This window comes from Anthonomus grandis, chromosome 8, assembly GCF_022605725.1.
Source record: "Anthonomus grandis grandis chromosome 8, icAntGran1.3, whole genome shotgun sequence".
Classification (NCBI taxonomy): Eukaryota; Metazoa; Arthropoda; class Insecta; order Coleoptera; family Curculionidae; genus Anthonomus; species Anthonomus grandis.
In genome coordinates this window covers 22,854,220-22,872,821 of record NC_065553.1, presented here as the reverse complement: position 1 = coordinate 22,872,821, position 18,602 = coordinate 22,854,220, and the positions used below count along the sequence as shown (strand labels likewise).

At 30.4% G+C, this 18,602-nt stretch overlaps 1 protein-coding gene across 8 annotated transcripts in view; it reads left to right on the top strand.

Moving 5' to 3' along the window:
- The window catches only part of LOC126739372 (caskin-1), a 576,780-nt gene that overhangs the window by 414,010 nt on the left and 144,168 nt on the right, over positions 1 to 18,602 (top strand). Inside the window, exon 1 of one of the 8 annotated variants that reach the window (XM_050445021.1) lies at positions 8,189 to 8,412. The exons of 5 other annotated variants lie outside the window; for them this stretch is intronic. The gene's annotated coding sequence lies outside the window, so the exon portion shown is untranslated. Of the gene's footprint in view, positions 1 to 8,188; positions 8,413 to 18,602 lie in introns of those variants that run through there. 2 more of the 8 variants (XM_050445022.1, XM_050445019.1) reach the window with 2 other exon arrangements.

The window sequence follows — 18,602 nt, the reverse complement described above, 5'->3', positions numbered from 1 at the left end:
TAACCCATTCCCAAGAATCAAAGAAAATCAGCATAAATTGATGCCTATCATATGAAAGTTGTGTCTGAGAAGTAAATATGATAATCAATTTAACTAGTAAAGTATTGATTTAGTCCTAGTTTAATTAAATATTTTAAGTTCAATGGCGTCTCGAGCAATAAATTCTTCTTAGGTAAACCTTGTTATCAAGACGGCCGATTTTTGTTCATCGTTAGCCCTATTGCATTTCCTTTTAATCACCGATATTCTCATTAATAAGCACATTATCATCTGCAAACCGAAGATAGTTTGAATATTCCCCGTCAATTCTTATCTCTTTTAAGTGTCTTGAAAACGTCTTCTCATGCAAGAGTGGACGACTTTGGAGAGATGGTGTCATCTAACCTAACTGCTCTTTTATTGGAATTCTATTGGTTTCTATCTCTTCTCCTATTTTTATTTATATACTCTTGCTTTGGTTAAAGCTTCGAAGATAGACCACAATTTTACGGAATCGAACGCCTTATTACAGTCGACGAAAGCAAGGTGTAGTGTTCGTTGTATTTCTACTAATGATAGGATTGACTGAATATGTTCAGTGGTACTAAACTTTCACGGAATTAAGCCTGTTCAGGACGTTTTTTTATTGGTAAATCTATTTTTTATAATCCTTGTTAGTAATTTGTATGGATGTGGACTTATCGGTCGACAATTTTCTTTCACCTTTTTTGTGTAATAGAATCACCAGAGCGTTCTAGCATGTTTCCTGGAAGAATACCTTATTTTAGGAGGATTTTGATATACTCAATAGTTGCAGCTTCATCATTTCACTTCCTAATACCTTCATCTCCTGGTGCTCTCTTAATCTTCATTTAGAATCGTGCAAATTGTATTTCTTTTATGGCTGTATCTGGCAATTCTTCAGATGCAATATCTTTGCCGATTTCTTTGTTGTCTGTTTCTGGTGGTTCGTTTTTGCTCCAGAAATTCTTGATAATTTTTGGCTCACCTTTTTCTTCTGTGCTGTCTTTTAATTAATGTTTGAGTCGCCCGTTTGTGTTCATCGTCTTCAGAATTTTTATATTTTTAATAAAAAATTTTCCTAGTTATGCGTTGTACTTGTAGTCAGACCCAATAATCATAGAAAATTTATATAAATTGAAGATTTTAACTAGAAAAGCGGACAGTAATTCTCCCAAAGAGTGCGCAAAATGCTCTTTTATCTTCTAAACCAATGGCGTTTATAATTCCTTTAATCCTAATTTTAAAACCAATACAACAACCAATAAATCTTATTGAATATTATTTAAACTGAAACCACATATTTGAGTCCCTTCCCGACGCATATACTCCACTTACACGAATATTTTAATAATAAATCTTCAAATAATTCCACGTTTGTTGTATTTCTGCATCAGTGCCACGAATACCGAGTGTATTTCCTAGAATATCTTGATTTATTATAAATGATTCAACAGTTGTGCATTTAATAGTTAGTTCGCCAAAGCCGGTCTACCTAATGTTATTATACGAAAATCTTTAAGCGGTATGCGATAAATCATTTTGTTGCTACTTGCTGCTGTAACGGCAGAATAAATTTTAAAATTCATGTTTATCAGATTTATTGTAAACCAGTGTAAATCTGATTGTGAACAAAAGTGTAAAAGGGTTAAAAAACTTACAAAATGATAATACGTGGAAGCCAGTAGTATCAACCGCTAATTTTTAGGAAAGTGATTAATAACATCGAAACTTAACCTGCTTCGCAGTCGAATAATGAAAGTACTTGTGCCCGAGCGCAAGTACCGGATTCGCCCACAGACCAAATTTACCAGCGGGTTAATTTTTTATTAATTACCGCCTGATTTATCGGTTAACGTAAGCGATTATTGGCGTTCGCTCTCGATATTATCTCGATTGCCCGATTATGTTCCCGCTTTAGGTGCCAGTCGGTTGACTAATTAACCCCCTTCTACTTTTTTTTTCTTCTTCTGGTTGGTTAGTATCGCGTGCTTTACCGGCCTACGTGATACCAGCCTCTCCAGGACTTTTATTAAATTCTTATTCCAAAGAATGTATTTTTTCACATGCATCTGTAAAATTAGCTTATTTTTACTTTGATTCTCTTCAATTATACATGCCTAAGATGAAGAATTTGACCTATAGGTCAAATTCTGATTAATTCGGAAAATTCAGATCAATAAGATATTCTTTAGTCATGTTGTATTAAGTTTAAATCAGTACAATCATTAATTTCAGAGATATCGGTTGCAGAATGACAACGTTTAGTTAGTTACTATATATAACTATTTTCTTATTAATATTTTTGTCTTTCAATCTGGCAAGGCATTTAACTCTTTTTGTTCCAGTTGCACGCATTTGCTTTTGAAAAAACTTCTAGTACTATTAGAAAATCCAGTATTTTTTGAAAAACAATCAAATACCTACAATCAAAAACTGACCCAGGGGAAAGATCAGAAGATAACCCAGAGCCTACCAGCTAACCAGTATTTTAAGGTCTAATAAGCCTAAAAATATTCATCCCAAAACTCAAATTCATCCCAAAACTTTTAAACCATCTAAAAATGGTTTTGGGTTTCTACCGTATTTCCTGTGCTAGTTACAGACTGAATCATCTTAAAATATGGTTTTTGGTATTTTTCGACAAATATGCAAAAAATTGGTTTGGATTTTTTTTTCAAAAATTTCACAATAACTTCATTCGAAAATATTACAAAATGCCCACTACTCAAATACCAAAAAAGATCGATTTTCGAAAATGTGTATACATATTACACTTCAAAATAATTAGATACGTATTTCAGCGTTTTTTAAAGAAAAAATATAAAAACTTAAAAAAAAATATTCAGGAGGAGATTTGTTTTTTTTTAGAATTTCACCAAATGCCTAATAACTCAAAAACTAGGGCAATTAGTAATAATGTATTTATTTATTATATAAGTGCCACAACGGTATTACAGATTAATTATTTAATCCTAGATTAATTACGTATAAGAAGAAAAAAAAATAGATTATGACAAATGAGCCTCAAAACTAGACACATGCAAAAGTTTAAAATAAATAATTATCATTGATGTTCACATGAAAGTGACAAATAAAGAAAGAAGTGTGCGCCAAGTATAAAACATAATAGACACGAACATGAAACAATAAAAACTATTACAAACATAAAATCTACACTAGGTCTAAAATATAAAAATAAAACTAAAATATAATAAAATAATATCAATACAGTAAAAATAAAATACTTTAAGGTAAATAATTATAACGTAATATATAAATAATTATACACGTACTTCAGAGTTTTTCTTAAAAAAGTTTTAAAAAATTAAAAAAAAAATTTGTAAGGATTTTTGTTTTTTTTATTTTATAACTATATCCATAACTCAAAAATTAGGGCTCAAAAGTTAGATTTTTGAAATTTGGTACACGTAATATTGATTCAGAATCAATAAAAAAATTTAAACAAATAGAAAAAAGGATTTTTTGTTTTTTTTTTTTTTAGTTTTACAAAATGCCCATAACTGCAACTCTAGGCAGATAGATTTTTAAAAATTTGTATACACATTATTTGTTTAAATTTACTCATATTCCAACGTTTGTCAAAAAAATTGTAAAATATATATGAAGAATTTTTTTTTTTGAAAATTAACTCAAAATTCTAGACAGATAGATTTTTTAAAAAATGTGTATGTATATTTATGTATAGTTTCTGCATATTATTTGGTTAAAATAATTAGACATGTATTTTACCACTTTTAAAAAATTTAAAAAAAAATATTTTAGGGCGGCATTTGTGCTTTGCAGAATTTCACAAAATGCCCTTAATTTAAAAACTAAAGTAAATAGATTTTTGAAAATTAGTACACATACTACTCGTTTTAAATAATTAGACTCAAATTTTAACATTTGTCAAAAAAATGTAATAAGTAGAATGAATTTTTCTTTTTCTATTAAAAAAAGGTGTCAAGTAAAAAAAAATGCACTGATTAGTAGAAAAATGTTAGAAAATATATTGTAACGAAATTCGGGAACACACTTTTATTGTCAACGTCAAAAACACTAACCTAACTCGCCTTGACTGTCGTTTAATTGTTTCAAAGGTAAAAACTGACTAAACAATTAAAAAACTGAATGAATTGTCACGAAGCGCATCCTTTTTAAACCCCGATGGAACAGTTTCGAAATATTTAGAATTATCTTCATTGTTTTTGTCCAAAGAGACCAATAATTTTAGGAGAATACTGACAGTCAAAGCAAGCAAGTATACAAATTCTAGAAAATTAGAACTACAGGGATTTACAATAATATAACCTAAATAACCTAAATTGGGGCTCTCGAACATGATGAACTACTTAAAAACTAAACACTATAGATAAAATAATAAACCAAACGTAAGTAGAACCCTAAAGAAACCCTACGAATCAACTTTAACTACAGAATACTAATAAAATTTATATACTAAGAATAATTAACGTATTCACATTTTCATAATAATATTATCTCATTTTGCAAAAATTTTGGAAAAAATAGGTTAGAGTCATACCTATATGACACATGCACCAAAAATAATTCACTCCGTATGGAATCGCATAAAACAGTTTCGGTGTTTATTTAGGAAGAATGCCACTTGATATTTTGCGCAATATATATAAGACTTAAATTTGCAATCTGGATGTTTACAACGATTTCTCTTTCCATTCTGGTAAATGATCAAATCCATCTTTGCTTACTTCTATCATTTTAGCTATTCTCGATGCTAGAACCCGGTCTTTTTTTATTGATCCAGGTTTTTCAGATTTGCACCAAGTATCAGCAATGGCTATTTTGAAGTCTGCGAGTGGCATATACGTAAGCCTTGCCCATTCTCCTAAATAAAAGCCAATTATTTACTCGAAAAATATTCGAAGGTACCATTTTTTTGATCTTATATTGGTAGAATCCCAACGTGGAGTCTAAAAAATCAACCCCTCTCATATATTCATTATACTTTAGTATACTTTGTGTAAAATATTATATGATCTTATAGGATTTTTCGCTTCTAAAAAGTTGCCCTTTTACTCCAGTTGGTTAGGATCCTACATAAGTAGATAAAGTTGTTACAACTTTGTTGTCGTACCATGAAACGATACTTATTTTTATATTATCTTTGATAGCAGTCCTTTCTTTCATAGCTCCTCGGCCTTGTTGTTTCAATTCTTCTATCGGTAACATATTGGAGGTTTACACGATTCAAACGCTAAAAAACATTCTTGAGATACCGTTGATTTATGTTTTAGGCTGTTATCCTGTTGATATATTCAGATTAATGGTAAATTATCTTCAGCAAATCCCCAACCCAACCCAACCTAACCCCATATCATGCAGGATCCACCGTCATGCTTTATAGTAAGCTTTGTATACTTTAGTTTACTTTTCAAATATTTTGCCTTCTGGGCAATGTACGCACGATATTCCATCAGATTAAAATAAATTAATTTTACTTTTATCAGTAAAAAAAACTTTTTCCAGTCGTTGGTTGTCCAATGCAAATATTTTTTTGCAAAGTTGAGTCTGGCCTTCTAGTTCTTCCTGCTGGTTAGTGGTTTTTTAGCGGCTCCTCTACTAAATAATCTTGCTTCCCTTAAACGCCTTTGTATGGTCTTAGTACTAACATTAACACCAGGCAATTCACTTAAGATTTTATTTGCCGATTTGTAAGGATCAGACTGGGCAATTTTTTTTATGATCATTTCAATTTTTTTGGTTGTTTTTCTCGGGAGGCCACATTCGTTAATGCTCTTTAACGAATTTCGTGTTTTAAAATTAGAAATTGTTTGCTTACAACAAATTTATGCAAATTAAGAATTTTGCTTATGCCCACAATAGTTGATGCCACTCTTGTGTGCATCAACTATTTTTGTGCGAAGATTTGACAAATATCTTTCGCGAGGCATATTCACTAAAAAACTATTAATAGATCTCACGTAAAGCGAAATAAATACTAAATTTAGTTAATTCTTATGTGAGTTTCTTTATTTATGTCCAACCTTAAATTATTTAATTAATACTATAAATAAACATCTGAAATACTGAAGTATAATAGATCTATTTAAGAATGTTTTGTATTTTATTATGACTGCTTCCGCTATATTACCATTTAGTACACCAGCATTTGACGGTGACACTCAATAGACTTAAAAAAATAATCTTTTATTTCGATTAATATTGACCAAGTAGTGGTCTGTACCTCACTGGATTTTTAAAAGAAATGCCTAATCAATATTTTAATTTTTTTTTATCGATAAAAACAGTTATATAAGCTAATTAATTATTCTTGTGAATTGGTGACCAAAGTTTGTGAATTAGAAGTGCTGTTTTTTGGGTTAATTGGTCAATTGCTGAAGAAAACTATTTGTTTCTAGCCAACATTTCGAATTATATTATTGCCAGTAGTAAATGCTGCAGTAGCAAATTTTCTATTTTACTGGATTTTTCCTTCTTAAGAACCTCGATTTAGATCGGGTCATAGTAAAGCTAGTGCTGTTTTAAATATTACTGATAATAATTAGCACTTCGAAACAAAACACTTTTTGCCCATATAGTAGTCTACATCTATTATTATTCTACATCCAAAGTTAAAGTTTCAAGAGTCCGACAAATATCTTCCGCGAGACATATTCACTAAAAAACTATTAATAGGTCTCACGTAAAGCGAAATAAATACTAAATTTAGGTAATTCTTATGTAAGTTTCTCTAATTATGTCCAACCTAAAATATTTGGATTAATACTATAAATAAGCAACTGATATGACTACTGACAATATTTGAAGGAAATACAACAATGTAATTTAAATACTGAAGGTTTTTACAATATAAGGAATAATAAAAAGTTTCTCTACTAAAGTGTATGACTCAAACAGTTTTTTAAATTAAATTCCAGGAATACTGTGAAACAAAAGTCAAAACTTACCTGTAATTGCAAAAACAACCACTAGCCAGCCAACACATACCTATTTTCTTGAAAAGCAAAACTAATATTTTTACAATAAAAATTAACTGATGAAAATACACAGCCTCAAAAAATGCTATAAGTCAAAACGTGCTCTTAAAGCGCCGCTAATTTTCTGCCGATTTTAATAGAATTAATTAATAGAACCACTTGCAATACGTTGATTAGTTATGGTGGGTTCATACACTAAATAAAAAAGCATAATATAAAATAACAAATAAGCTAAGGAAGTTCAGTATGTGTTTTGTTCCGATATAATTTATACACCAAATTAAAAGAAAAAATAAAATAAAATAAGCGTTGCCCTACTTTTAACTTTTTGGACTTATTTTACGTGAAAATTGATTTGCACATGACTAAATCTAACCTCATTATTAGTATATTTTAGGTTAGAGGACATTTTTTATTTTTTTCTAAAAACTATTTGAAAATGCCTTCTGACTTGTGTGTTCTTTTTTCAATTAAAAATGTTGTCAGAGGATCTGACGCTTTTACGTTATTAATGGCATCATAAACTCTATTGTTGGATGAGGGCTTTTTTAAAAGGAGAGAGAGCTGTGAGCCCTATGAATAGAGACCGTATCGTAAAGTTTTCCGTAAGGCATGACAGAGAGCATTTTTTTAAATACACCCGGATGACGTCAGAGAAACTTTTTTAAATTTAATTAAACCCTACTTGTCTAGAGCAGACTCAAAAAACCCTATTTCGCCAGGTCAGGGTCTTGCACACAACCAATCATTTTATTGGTTGAACACATTAATTATTTTATTTTGCTGCATAAACCCGTAAAAAGAAAATAGAAGTTATTTTATTTCTGCGCATGAGCCCACCATTAGTTTTAGACATCGTACAGCCTTCAGTTTCGGATGCATTGATTTTGAGGGCACAATAATTTTGGTCTTTTAGATGACTATTCCAACGTTTACGAGAAAAAAATCCAAAATCGACCTTTCACATTCTCCCCCTCTCTCTCTTTACTGTCTCCTTTTTTTACCTAGTCTACCCTGTAAAAAAGCGACATTTCAGCGACACAAAAGCCACAGGTGGGCGATCGCAGGCACGTCATGCAACAACCACACCGCAACGGTCCAAAAGAGCTCAGAAAGCTCCGCGAACGACCGAAACAAACCCGCGTAGGCCCTGAAATATTAAACCTACTCTTATTTTATGTATATGATCTCTGTGGTCCACCGGGAGGCTGCAGTAGAGCTCCGCAGTACCGTGGAGTACGCCGAAGTACACGCGCCAACGATAATTTCGTTTTTTTCCTGCGATTTTTCGTTTTACTGTTGCGCCCGTTTCTGCGATTTCGTTTTGCGGTTATTTCGGTCGAGCCGGGCTTTAAGAAGCGCTTAATGAATGGATTTATTGTGGTTTTTGTGCTTTTCGGTTTTAAAATAGTGTGATTTTGTTTTTAAGGTAATTTTTCAGCGTTTAAAGGTGTCGTTTTGGCTGCTCGTTAGTTTGGGTTTGAGATATTGGTAACAAGAGTGTGATTGCCTGAGGAAATGCCGACTATCTAGGCTCTTAAAGTAGCGTCATTAATTAATTTAAATTTGAATTTAATAAATTTTTTCTTAGCAAATTTAGCGTTTTTCAAAAAAAAAAAATTTTATGCTTGAAAACCATAAAAATATATATTTATTTATTTAGCATCAAGGCTACAAAAAAACATACACAACAATTATAAATTGTAAAAAAAATTAAGGCCACTTAAATATGAGAACAAAAGTAAAAGTTCTAAATTTTTTGTAAGGAGAACACTAATATCTAAAACTAAACCTATACTAATAAAAAAAGTTAAAAATTAATTAAAACTATATAAATAAAATTAACGTAAGACACACAAACTCACACATTAAAGATAAAATGAACAAAACTTACATCCGCTCTAAAATAAATTTGTTTAAAAGGCTCTTGAACTGTATTAAATTATCACAGGTTTTAATGATCACAGGTAATTTATTATTAAGCCTATGTATAGGACAGAGTTGAGCAACTGATTTGTGTTACATCTGTGTGTCAGTATAAAATCTGTGCGATTTCTAGTACCCTCATTATGTACATCTTCAAAAACTCTTAATCTATCACAGATGTAGGTAGGTAAAAGATGATGGTTTAACTTAAAAATAAACAAATAGACATTAAACATAATTCTTTGGTTGACAGACAGCATATTTAGGATACTTAACCTAGGAGTATAACGATTACATTTTAAAATCAGTCTCATAGCTCTGTTTTGGATTATTTATAATTGGTTAATCCTGTATTGGGGTAAATTGAACAGCAATGTTGAGCAAAACTGCAAATATAGGAGTGCAATGGCATTATATAACATCAATGTTGGGTGCATTGACAGATTTCTTCCGATTCCTGTTAAAAAAAACAACTTTTTTTGAGAATTTTCTCATTATATAATCTACATGTGCATGATAATTTAAGTGCGCATCTAAAATTCCCTTCAGATATTTAATTTCTTTCTCTTAAGCAATATTTTTCCAATTTACAATTAACTGCATATCCTCCCGATTAATTAAATATAGATTTTTCTTAAAATTTTTAATTAAACGGTTATTTCAGTGTTTTTTAGAAAAAATACTATACATTCAGAAATTGATCTGAAAATTTGGAAAATGAATTAAATTCTTCAAAATCAAATGTCTGTATCTCATGTAATAAAAAAGATATTACATAAGAGATAATAGAGACATGAAAATTAAAGAAACAGATTTTTCTTATAAATTAATTGGACACTCATTTCAATGGAAAAATTACTTGAAAATTAATTGAATGAATCTCATAAACCATAAAAGATACTTGAAAATTGAAATACAGATTCTTCTTATAATTTAATTAGGCACCTCTTTCAAAGTTTTTTTAAAAACCAAAATATTAAGACGGGAAAATTAAAAAATAAACTCAAAATTTGCGGTCTATATCTCATTAAATAAAAGTTATGCAGAGCTGAAACACAACTTATGAAATAACAAACCACATATTTTAGCATTTCTCGCATAAACCTCAAGTTGTGTCCAGACAAGCTACATAAATCCTGCTTAATAAACTTGAAAATTTCGATTGCATTTTTCCCTTTTACAAAGACCACCAGGATCAATAATAATTTCGTATGCGCGCTACCAAACAGGGACTTGTTGACCGTACCTCGTAAAAGGTTAAAAAAACAACTTTACTCTCCTGTACACACATGGGTGGGACCAAAAGCTCGTAAAAAGCTTTTGTGAAAAGTAAACGCGAAAATAAAACAGAAAAGATGAGAGTGGGTACAGGCAGCACAAAGGTAGCCTGATACATGAAATGGCTGCTAAACTGGTAAGAGAATTTTTTTAAATGTTTTTTTTTTGCATACAAAAGAAACAAAGATCCGATGGTGGAAAATATTTAGTTTTATTTAACGAGGCTACTAAAGCGTCGATCGCTTCTCCATTACCAAAAAGCGATCGGTTACGCGACGAAATAAATTGAATTTATCTTCGAAAATATGCGACTTTCCCTTTAAGTGTATTAAAATTTCTCAGGGTATCTTGTCGTGTGTATGTGTGTGATGGGCACAAATAAAAAAAGAACGAAACGAAAATGAAAAATGACTCGGCCGGATCTCGCTTGACACCTCGTAATTATTTCGGAGAAGGTATTTTTCATTTTTATCTTATAATGGGTTCGATTCGAGTCATTTTAGGTCTTATGTATATTTTAAACATGGATTTTCGGCTAACGAGTTAAAGAAATATTTCTGATATTACAGTTTCTTTTTGCGACAGTCATTATGACAACTTTTGGAAGCTTAAAAAATACTTAAAACTTAATTTTGGTTCTTGTTGAAAATGACAATCTTTAAATATTTATTTTTCCAAATTTAGTCAATTCGTCAATTTCTGCTTCATATTTTGTTTTTTAAAAAGCCCTGAAATATGTGCCTTAAATAATTTACAAGGCGAAATCTGTACTTCAATTTTTAGTCTCTATCTCTTTTGATTCATTAGATTAATTTTTTTACAAATTTTCGGGTCAATTTCTGACGTCATATTTTGTTTTTCAAAAAAATTTAACATATGCATCTTAAATAATTTACAAGGAGAAACCTGTACTTTAATTTTCAAGTCTCTATCTCTTTTATTTCGTGAGATACAGAACTTTTTTTTTCTGTAAATTTCCAGGGCAATTTCTGATTTCATATTTTGTTTTTCAAAAAATCCCTGAAAAATTTATTCATTTAATTTACAAGAAGAATCTGTATTTCAATTTTTAAGTTTCTGTCTCTTTTGATTAATAAAATAGAGACTTTTATATATTTTTTTTACAATTTTCCGAGTCAATTTCTGACGTCATATTTTATTTTTCAAAAAACTCTGAAACATGTGTCTCAATTAATTTACAAGGAGAATCTGTACTTCAAGTTATAAGTCTCTATCTCTTTTATTTCGTGAGATACAGACCTTTTATAATATTTTTTTTCTCTAAATTTCCGGGGCAATTTCTGATTTCATATTTTGTTTTTCAAGAAATCCCTGAAAAATTTATTTATTTAATTTACAAGAAGAATCTGTATTTCAATTTTTAAGTCTCTATCTCTTTTGATTAATAAGCTAGAGACTTTAATATATTTTTTTTTACAAATTTCCGAGTCAATTACTGACGTCATATTTTGTTTTTCAAAAAACCCTAAAACATCTCCCCTTTGTCTCCCGCTTTATATGTATAAGTACTTATTCATTTGTGGAAACCTTAAAAAGTTTTTTTTTAATTAAAAGAGCACCTTCTCCAATTAAATTATGCATAAATTTCATAGAACAAAAAAATAATTATTTTATATGAGGGGTTCCATTCCGAAAGTCGCCTTATATATTTTTTTTTTTTTGAAAAAAATTAGATAATGATGGCTAAAGCATCTGTTAATAGCCCGTACATAAAAAAAATTAAAATATGCCAAAACTCGTCTTAACCTATAATAAAGGCATAAGAACAATCAAGTATCATTCCAAAACTTGCCTCTATCATTCCAAAAGTCATTTGTTTTGTTATGCGACCAATAAAAACGCACAATTTTATTTACATGTATAATTTTATTACATTTCAAAGGATGCTAAATTTTACATTAAAATGCCGTCATTCAACATTTTTTCAATGTTCACAATGCAAGACTTTATTTCAATTTTATTCCTTACTGACTGGCCAAGACAGTTTTCTCCTGATATCCATATCCATTGGGGTTCTTTCAAAAGCAAGAGCAAACACAGCGTACAACTAATACACTCATTATTAATTTTCAAGTCTCTATCTCTTTTATTTCGTGAGATACAGATTTTTATAATATTTTTTTGTCCAATTTCCGGCGAATTTCTGACCTCATATTTTGTTTTTCAAAAAATCCCTAAAAATTTATGTATTTAATTTATAAGAGCAATCTGTATTTCAATTTTTAAGTCTCTATCTCTTTTGATATAGACTTGTATATAATTTTTTTCTAAATTTCCTGGTCAATTTTTGAATTTTTCTGTTTTTGGAAAAAACGCTGAAATATGTATTTTATTAATTTATAAGAAGAATATGTATTTTAATTTTCAACTTTATTTATTATTTTTGTTCATTATTTTTTTGGTTAATAAGATACTATCAATTCGTCTTTGGGAAATTATTTTTTTCTGTTTTCTCAAATTTCCAGGTCAATTTCTGAACTCACATTTTGTTTTTCAAAAAAAGGAACGATGAAATATGAGTCTAATTAATTATTAGAAGAATCTGTAATTTAATTTTTAAATCTTAGTGTTAGTTGTTCTTTTTTTTTTTTTACATAATCACGTGTGGATGAATTTTAAGATCTTAAGTAGACGGCTTATAAATTTGTACCTAGCACACTTTTTTGCATTTTTTTGGAAATGTCGATTTTATGTCGTGCTAAATTTTACATTAAAATGCCGTCATTCAACATTTGTTTAATGCTCACAATGCAAGACTTTATTTCTATTTTATTCCTTAAAGCAAAGACTGACCAAGACAGTTTTCTCCTGATATCCATTGCGGTTCCATCAAAAGCAAAAGCAAAACCACCCGATTCTTCCAGAAAGTCGATCGCTATCAAATAATACCACAGTGATCTAGAAGAATCAAAGTAAATTTAAATGTGGAAAACAATTTAATTAAAAAGTGTCTGTTAACGGGAAAAAAATCCAGGATGTCAGAAAATGATTAATCTCTCATTTCAGCAACACCTGGGAAAAGAGAAATGACTTGGGATTTTATCATTAATTTTTTTATTGACTTGTGAAGCATTGAGAGATTGGATCAAGGGAGTAAAGTGAATCAAAGAGTTTAACAATTGCTGGCATTCATATTCATAGCTCTTATAAAACGTTTTTTGCAAATTGTGAAATATTCTTCTCAATGTGGACAAGCCAAGTTTTGGAATATATAATCATATTTCCTTTAAAATCTTAAAAAACTTGTCGACTGTGAACAAAAGCTTCTTTCAAATTTCGCCACGTATTTCAATCTTGTGCAGATTGAATCCAGTCTCCTGCAATTCGTTTTATGTTATCTGTCCAGTGTATGGGTTGTTTGAAAAAGTGAACAACTTCTCCTAGGAAACTGGCCATAAAGTCAGCAAACGTGTGAAGATTTAACTCAGTAGAATGACCAGCACCAAAGGCAAACTATTCATCGATAAGTCATGACTGAAGATAGCGAGTCATAACATGGCAGATAAAACCTTTAAACATCTTAGAAATGGTACTTAGTATGATGATACATCTATAGTTAGTCACTTGGGAATTGTCATCATTTTTATGAATTGGTGTAATCTAACTGATTCGTTTATTACTATCTCACAGTGAAAACAGTAATCTAATTGGTCTTCCAGTGGAAAGGAAAAACTCCTGATTGAAGGGAAAAATTAAAAATAGAGGCCTTTGCTAATAGAAAGCTGAACTACCTCAAGAAACTTTGAACCTGGTCCTTTGCTGGTATCCAAATTGAAGAAATTGAAAAAGATAATTCCGTTAAATGTAAATTGTTAAAAATTGGATCATTGAAAACTGAACAAACTTTCTGGCTAAGCCCATAGAATATGAACCTTATTTCTATTCAATTTCCCAAACCTCCAAAAATTCATCAGTTGGGCATCAATTGATTTGAAGTATGGGATTGAGATGAATAATTAGAACTAATAATATTCCACTTTTAGGAATTAATGTAGAATATTTTTAATTATATAGCAATTAAAGTGTAAAGCCTCTCTCTCTGTTCTTTTAGCGTTATTCAGTGAACCCTTATAGATTGTTGCCTGCTAGTGGCCAATTTGGAAAAGACCCTTAGAAGTTATATGCCTGTAATTAGTTCTAATATTAGAACTCAGATTAGCATTTACCCTATTAAAATTAGAAAGATGATGAAGATCAACCGACTTACAACAGCCTGGAGTATCGATATTTATAAAAATATTATCAACGCAAGTATCATAGGGTTGCAGATTTCCCAGATCAGCTTTTCATTTCTAAAATCTTCGAGGACTTCGTCACTATCCTATAATTTATTTCGTTAATCTATCGTCTTTCATTCTTTCTAGTTTTAATTCAGATGCAGAATAGTCTAAACAGCGTCTCTTCGTATGTTTCGATTAGGGATTTTGTGCGAAAGTTTGATTCCTAGCATTGTTCTTTCCATTTTTCGTTGCCCCACTGTACTTTGTAAGCTTCATTAACGTTTCCGCGCCATATATCAATACAGAGATGACACAGCAGTTGAAGACTTTTATCTCGGATATTTTTGCAGTTTGAACTTTAGTAATGTGCTTAACTAGCCATTAATTTCGTGTCCTAAATATGTATATTCATATATTTGTTTTATATTTTAGTTTTTCATTTTTAACATGTCACTTAGTAGCAGATTTGTCATGAACTGTGTTCGATTTATTCTCAGCCCTGTGTCGCTTGCCTGATTGTTTAGCCTTTTTAGCATTAGTTGAGTATTATCTGATATCAACATGATGTTATCAGCGAAGCCTAGGTGATTTAGTTTTTACCTTCTATGTTTATTTCTGCTTTTCTCGTTTTCCCGATTTATTTTATTCAGCATACTGTGCAATAAAGCTACGAGTAGTTTGGGAGAATCTTATTGTCTCAATCCTCTTTAGATTTTTAATTTCTCTGGGTACTTTTCTGTTCTAATCTTCTATATATATTTATTTTCTGCAGAGCAGCGATAGTCAATCTGGCACTCGGCTAGCATTTCAACAAGTTTCTGTAAGGTATAGAATCAAACGCATTTTTAAGTCGACGAATGTTAATAATAGGTCCTTTGTTTTATTTGAAGGTTTTTTTGATAAGAAACTAGCTTAGAAAATACTCGTTTGACCCATATCCTATAAAAAACTTGATTGTTCTTTCAAAAGAAAGCATTTTAGTTTCCTAATTAGACAATTAGTTATCATTTTTATAGAGCGTGAAAAAATTCAGGGGGAGTTTTCTTGCTTAAATATTATAAAAAAAGTCCCTATAAACCTATGTCCGCAAATGCTCTTTTGAAACTTTAAAATAAATATCAATACTTGATTAAGTTTTATTTTATATTTTTTTGTTACAAAATATTTTTTATTTAAAACAAAAATTACCCAAAGTTCTAACGACAAATATCTACTTTTAAAAAAGCCACTTAGTGAAACATAAGTTATAACAGTTGTTCAAAATGTGAACCCCTTACTGCAATACAGGCCTCTATTCTATGACGCATCGATTGGTGAACTCGTTCAAATATTCTGGGTGTGTATTTAATTGTTTCTTAGGATGCGATAATGCGATTTCGTAATTCTTTCATAGTATCTACTGGGGTTGTATAAACCAAATGCTTAAGGTGACCCCAAAGGAAAAAGTCCAAGGAATTAAGGTCTGGAGAACTGGGAGGCCAAGGTTCAGTTCCTCCTCGGCCTATCCAACGATTCGGATACACTGTGTTCAAATATTTACGTGCAACTAAACCGAAGTGAGGTGAGGCTCTATCGTGCATGAAGTACATTTGCAATCTTAACTGCAATGAAACATTTTCCAAAAGTATGGGCAATTCGTGGTCGAGGAAATGGCGATAAACTTCTCCAGTAAGCCTTAATGGTAAAAAGAATAGGCCTATTAAATGGTCTGCAACAATTTCAACCCATACGTTAAGAGAAAATTGATGTTGATGACGGCCTTCTAAAATTGCATGTGGATTCTCATCCTCCCATAGGTGATTATTGTGAAAGTTTATTATGGCTTCTCTGGAAAATGTTGCTTCATCCGTGAATAATATTTGTCTTAAAAACTGGGCATTTTCGCCAATTTTTTGTTGCATCTAACGGCAAAAATTTAGTCTTAACGAAAAATCAGTCAGTAATACTACTTGTACCCGCTGGATATGATAAGGGTATAGAAAGTTATTCTTTAAAATTCTGAAAACCGTAAAAGGATTCACATTTAAGTTTAAAGCAATCTTTCTAGTGCTTGTTGCAGGATTTGCCTCAATTTCATGAAGCACATTTTCTTCTACTCATGGAGTTGGTGCTGTGCGCGGTCTCATGTTACCAGTAGTTTGTTGTTGAAAACTTGCAGTATCACAAAGGCGTTGATGGAGACGAGCAAATATCGTATGATGCGGCATAACACGATTAGGATATTTCTCCTCATAAAGACACCTGGCTGTTAATGAATTGCCGTTAACCAAACCCTAAATAAAATGCATATCGTCCATCTCACTATTTGTGCAAACTATTGCAAAAAACTAATAATTTAAATAATATTAATCCCATTTGGTATAATGGATAAATGGGTACTAAATGTATGTACGTTACAGGCCTTTTCATACATTTTTTTAGTGTTTCTGTTGCATTTAGGAATTTGTTATACACAACATTCCATTAACATTAATTATTTAAATTTTTTAAAGGAATTTCACACAACTTAAAAAAAAATTGTTCTGACTTTTAAAATGTAATGCATTCATTATGTTAATTCTAAATATCTCGAAAACGGGGGCTTGTAGCGAATTCGATCAAGACCAAAATAATAGATAAATCTACTATTTTATTTTAAGAAACCGTAAAAAAGATATGACACTTTTAAAGTATAAAAAAAACGTGTATGTAGCGCCCTCTATAAGTGCGAACCTTCGTAACATTAAATTTGAATTTACCATATTAAAAAACCCTGAGATGCCAATTTTCGTTCAAATATCTGCATAATTACCAAAATTATTTAAAACAAACAAAAATAAAAATAGTGTAAAACCCTGTATCTGAGAAATTAAGCATTTGCGGACATAGGTTAATAAAGACTTTTTTTATTATTTTTAAGGAAGAAAACTCCTAAATTTTTTCGCAATATTAATGAAACACCTTGTATACATTTTGCATATGTGACTAAGAAGACTTATCGGTTTGTAATTGTTGCTAAGTCTGCGTTGTCGTTCCTTCCAGGCGATATTTATTAAAAAGAAGTTGCTTTATAAGGCTTTGACCAATATTCTTAATGGATTTTATCCAAGTTCATCTTCGCCAGCACCTTTTTGTCGTTGATATCTTTCAGTGTAGGTAAGATTTCTACTTCGATTATCTCGCGGATATCATAGAGCCTTTTATTTAAAAGTTTCGGAATATTAGATCGGAAATTATTATCGGAATATAATATTAATATTGGTTTTTGCATAAGAGATCTTATAATGAGTACAATTTATTATAAAAAGTTTCTACTGTTTTTACTATACGTCGATTTCGTTTGTTATTATTTTCTTTGCTTTGTCCCATCACGTTATGTCTAAATCTTGCTTAATGAGTTACTTATTATATTGGGTATTACGTCACTTATAGCAAAAATCAATTTAGAAATTTTTATCTAACACGCTCAATAATTGAAAAGAAGAAGAAAATAGACTTATTCACGTATTTAAAAGAAATATGAACTTAAATCTGTAACGATACCGTTTGATATACTTAATTTAATTTAAGTTCAATAAGTTTTAAATACAATAAATTTTGCTTATTTTTCAAATTACCTACAGCCGATAAAAAATAATGATGTAGTTATTATTGAATTGTTTAAAAAGCCTATATAGCTATTGTTATTAACGGGGTATCATGTCCAATTAGGTTATGCAGAACAGTACTAAAGAATTTCTTGAAGTGCGTTTGTTTAATAAATAATTAGGTTTTTTATAACTTATTTCTTTATTTTTTTAAATGTCATAGTTATATATCATTAAATGATTTTTTTTTCCAAGAGAGCCTATATTTCAATTTTCGTCACTTAATTTCTCTCAAACTTCTAGGTCAAATTTTTCAAGTTTTTAGTTTAACTTAAAGACAAAAAATAATAAAACTTAAACATTCAAAAAAATTCGTTATAAAATTTAATTAAACACAACTCTACAATAAAATTTCCTCTGTATGCTTCCTCGACTCACATAGAACGGTAAGCTCTTGAACGTCTTATTTTCCGTCGTCTTCCGTCAGGCTTAACCGTACCCTAAATTTAGCCCGTGGCAATTAGTGCTATTTTAAATTGGACCAGCTGTTTAGTTTCTCTAATTGCCACTTCTTGCCGAGATTTTGTTTTTATTTGGACCATCTTGTA